At 33.7% G+C, this 5205-nt stretch overlaps 1 pseudogene; it reads right to left on the bottom strand.

The window, feature by feature from the left end:
• Window positions 1-778: 778 nt before the first annotated feature.
• LOC111814577 lies at window positions 779-1540 on the bottom strand (annotated as a pseudogene).
• Between the last annotated feature and the right edge of the window lie 3665 nt (window positions 1541-5205).

Below are 5205 nucleotides of genomic sequence, written 5' to 3'. Positions count from 1 at the left end.
AAATGCTTCCTTTGCAAGTGCAAGGGCCTGGGTTCAATCCCCAGTTCAGCAGAATAAATGAATAAATAAATAAATAAATAAATAAATAAATAAATAATCAAACATGCAAATGGAGAAATCATGCTCTCAAATGCCCACTTACCCCATCCAAAAATATCAAACCCACTCTTTGCTGACCTTTATTTCCCATTTTTTAAAAATTCAATCTTTTTTTTGAACAAGATAAAGTACATAGGTACATGTTGCTAAGAGATAACTGTCCGTATTCACATAGACAATATAATCTCTTAGCCTAATATAAGAGAGAGGAGGAAGAAAACTTTAATTCTATGCACTACTACCCCGTGGCTGAGCAACCTCCAGCTTCCACTAGAGCAAAGAGTACAGAGAGTTAGGTGAGGTTTGGTTTGGTTTGTTTTGGTTTGGTCTGGTTTGGCTTTGTTTTGTTTTGTTTTGTTTTGCTTTGCTTTCCTTTCTTTTGTTTTGTTTTTTCCCACAGAACAGGGTGATTTTGATTCCAAAACGTTTGTGGAGACAAGTGGGGGTTGAAATAAATTGAGAACAGAAGGCTGTGTAGAACCTTGTCCCACTGCATTCTGCAAGGTTTCTCCCCACAAAGTAAATAGAGAACCATGGTGTTTGAGACAAGAGATCTCAAGTACAGGGCGACTGAACACAAGAGGAGAAAAAGATTGCAACTTGCTCCCAGGGACCAGAAAAAATTTTAAAAATAAAATAAAATAAAGGAAAAAAAGAAGGTTGGAATCCATTAATATTGTTAGTCATCTTCTCCTTCATGCTCCTCACCCTCCTAGCCCTCCTCATCGTTCTCATTCTCCTCACCTTCATCCTCTTAGCCCTCCTTGTTGATGTCCTCCAACCCCTCCTCTTCCTCTTTGTCTCATCGTCGTCCTCTTCCCACTCAGTATCCTTGTCATCCATGTAGGAAACCAGGTACTCCTACAGTGGGTTGGAGCCAGCTGTCATTCTTGATGACCTTTCCTAGCTTATCCACACCCTTGTCAGAGTGATCAGTGAACCAAGTAAAGAAGCTTCGGGCTCTTGGTGATGCTTTGTTTTGCATTTGACTTGAAAGTTTCTTCAAATCATTTCCAGATTTCAATTTGATTTCAGATTTCCTTTTGAAGACAGATCACCATTTCTGTCACTTCATCTCTGATCAAATAATGCAAAACTTCCTCATCTTCCTCCTCAAGCAATGAAGACATTTATGGATAGTTAAAAAATGCTGTTACCCCAAAATTTGGGATTTTGGCAATCAATTCTGACCTCTTCCGAAAAAAAAATGGTTGGCGGAGTTTGTTATATTTCTGTTCTCCTTTCAATATTTCCTCACTGGATTGTTCATTTAGTCTGTCTGTTTCATTTTGTACTACATCAATGTGTTCAGTTGCTTCTTGCTGCTCTTTTTCTCCCTGGGGCAGGCCCGGTGAGGCAGTCGCTGCCTCAGGTTTGGGACTTGAGTCAGTTGGGCCTTCATGGTCAGAGGGATGAGGGAAGACTGGGGCTTTGGAGCCATAACACAGGGAAGGCCCAGCTCCAGCCTCCAGGTTGTTACCTCCTGTATGAAGCCACTCAGGAACCTTGCTGAAATTTTAGGTGCCAGCTATTTTCTTTCACTGAAGGGAAATACAGGAGAGATATCACGACTTCGAAATTTTGTGAGTACTTCTAGGTAGTCATATTGTTTCTGTGGAATTAAGAAAGTTAGTGAGTTTTTATAATTTTAACCACAAAAATGTCCAAAGCATAAAATGACATCTTGACAGAAACTTTGAAACAATAGTGAAGGCACTAAATACCTGTAGCTTATGTCTCTGACTAGAAATGTATAGTATCATAAAATAAAATCATTCCCAATTTAGAACTGTCAATGAAAAATCATCAGTAGAAATAGTGTCCAGATGGACTTCTATAGAAATTTAGGGATGTATTAAAAAATAATGAAGAAAATGGTAAAGATATTTTCCAAGAAAGTATGAGAATGCTCTCAAGTGAAACATATTTAACGATAAACTAGAGAAAGTAGTTCAATAAGATTCTGAATTATAATAATTCAGCAATGAAAATAAATATGATGTGATAATTAAGAAAAAGAGACATGAAATGAAGTAGAGTACAAACAATAAAAAAGTCTTATTTATATGAACTATGTTTCAAATGCCCAATACTAGAAAGAGATAAACAGAATTCAAGTAAGTTTTTATACATATAATAATACACAATAGTGGATCCTTACTTCACAAAATCAACTGTAGAGCTGTTATGGACACAATTGTTAACAACATTGCCTTTCAATAATATACCTCATTTTAGGACTGAAAGAAATTTTTTAAAGATGAAAGGAATAAAATTATAAATTATAAGTTTTGTTAAAGATAATCACCTATAGTTTTGTTTCAGTTTAATTATTGAAGGCTAAACAACATAGGATTTATATCAAAGAAATACATATACTACCATTCAGGGTGTAAGCATATGAATATAACTCAGTTAAAACACATAATCAGCACTGTTTTCCTAAACTTGCACATATGAATAATTTGACTATAGGAAGTAGTATAAAAACTTATTCCTATACTCTACCCAATAAGTCACATGCAAATTAATAATTTATAGGGAAACTATATAATGCAAAAACTAGAAAGAACTCAGATCTTATGAAAATGTGAGGAAATAAATGAATTTTGTCACTGCTTGCAATGTACATGTTGTGACAGCAAAATTACATAACTATTATTACATGTATATAACAGGAAAAATCTTTGTAATACACATAAATGGATCAGATAAAATAGCATTATTTCAGTGAAAATATTGTAACATACCAAATTTAATATAAGGGTTACATGGAGATTATCATAATAGAAAGAGTTTTATAAAAATAATAAATTATATAAAATCTAACTTTATATTGACAATAGTTGACCAGATAACAAAAGCTTCCCTTTATGTGTTACTCCTTGATAGTACTTTACTTGAAACTGCAGTCTATGTATGACCTAACTTTGCACAATAGTCCATAAATTTATTCAATAATTGTTTTCAAGGTATATGAGCATTATTCAAGATCTGAATCTGACAATTACTTAAAATAATAATGAAGCTGTTCTTTGAGATGAACCATAGATCTTTTAAATTTTACTGAATATTATTATATGTACACAATTATATAAGCAAGTTAAATATATAAATATATGTAATATAAAATGTATGAAATACATATCTGCAAATATGCAAAGCTTTGAAATGAATATAGGGAACACAGATTCGCAGCACATATGAGTGAAGCACATCCCAGGTAAATGGCTTGGTCCAAAGGGCCCCAGACTCCTGATGTGCAGGCTGATGGAGGGAACTGAGGTGAACTCATCTGCCCAGAGGATTCCAGATATATGATGAGGAGATGGCCAGATGGAACTCAAAGGAACTAGTTTACATAAATATTCCAAATTTATCATTTTTATATATAATTGTGATGTTTGCTCCTATGGTCTAAACCACATAACAGTTAATTTTGAAAGTTTATCAAATACTAAATTTCACTTGTTTCTATTATTATAATTAGAAATTGCATGTCTGTAATAAGGGTACAATATGTGTCTTGACCACATGTTCACTCTTTTGTAATAATATTGGGAAGTGCTTGGGTAATAACTTCACAGAATCCCTATACTGAAGAGTTGAGGACAATGCAAAACAGAAAACATTGTCTCTCTCAATAAATAGGGAAACAAAGATTGTGGGACAGACACAAACCAAGAATCTCTGACACACATATGAAATCCATGAAGAACAGATTCCTTATAAAGAGGTTCTGATTGTAGTAATATAGCTACCTATCATCAAAACATCACAAAAATCAAAATAAAGAATTCTTTCTGAAAAAAAAATGACAAGATGAAGAAGCAAACTGTGGTCTCAGGCCGCAGTCCACTAACAACAAATCCAGCAGACATCAGTGAAGAAACTTAGAAGCAGCACACCTGAAATCTCCGAAATAATTGTAGTTGAAGAAAAGAATTAGTGAGGATATCTATTTTTCAATTAATTTTATTGAGAAAGAAATAGCTGGGGGCTGGGGAGATGGCTCAGTGGAATAAGTGCTTCCCTGGCAAATGCAAGGGCCTGAGTTCAATCCCCAGTTCCAAAAAAAAGAAAGAAAGATAGAAAGAAAGAAAGAAAGAAAGAAAGAAAGAAAGAAAGAAAGAAAGAAAAAAGAAAGAAAGAAAGAAAGAAAGAAAGAAAGAAAGAAAGAAAGAAAGAGAAAAAAGAAATAATAATGAGACATTTTCAAAAGAGATTAGTAGGACAGTTACAATAATTAATACATTGCATATTGTTGTCTTCATAGTAGTTATTCATAGTAAAAGATGGAGACATGATACCTTGTCTAAATGCTATTAATACAAATCTTTATTCTCATTGAACCATGAGAAAGTACATGTATATCTAGCTTAATATATATATAAATATAAATATATATATATATATATATATATATATATATATATATATATATATATTTCCCTACAAAATGGTCCTTCATTTGTATCCCTCTTTTTTGTTTAATTTTGTCACATTTGGGTATTTCATTGCCATTCAAATATTGTAGGTGCTTTAATTCAGCAAAATAATTGAATATAGTCCAGTAAACCATAATACGAGTGGGTTATCCATAGGACTGGCAATATCAGAAGTTGTTAACTTCAGCCTTTTACAGCTCAGCATATTAATATGGATTTAATTTTGTGCTTCATTTTTATACTTTTCTGCTGAATGGTTAAGAACAAGATAAAGCAAGAACTATGTCACCAAAAATGTAACTTTTGTATCTGATAAGAACAGTCAATTCCCCTCACAATTTACCCTGAATCCTTGTATAGAAGTTTGTAGATTTATTGTCAGTGTCAGCCACGTGGATGAGTTATCACCATTCCTTGACCAATTTGCTCTCTGAAAGCCTGAGAGAATGTTTTCTCTCCAGGTGACTCTCCTTAGACACAGTCTACATCATTGATCAGTTTCCTCTGTGGCCCCATATCTCCTGAAACACAAAATTTGGGGCACCACTGAGTTACAGGATGTTACAGTACAGTTTCTCTTATGTCCTGAGTTCTCACTGACCTTTAAGGCCCTGGCCAAAATGTTGACTATCCTTGTAGTCCTTTTTCTCTAATTTTT

Source organism: Octodon degus, unplaced genomic scaffold (assembly GCF_000260255.1).
Source record: "Octodon degus isolate 3935 unplaced genomic scaffold, OctDeg1.0 scaffold00365, whole genome shotgun sequence".
NCBI lineage: Eukaryota > Metazoa > Chordata > Mammalia > Rodentia > Octodontidae > Octodon > Octodon degus.
This window is presented reverse-complemented; position numbering and strand designations above follow the sequence as displayed.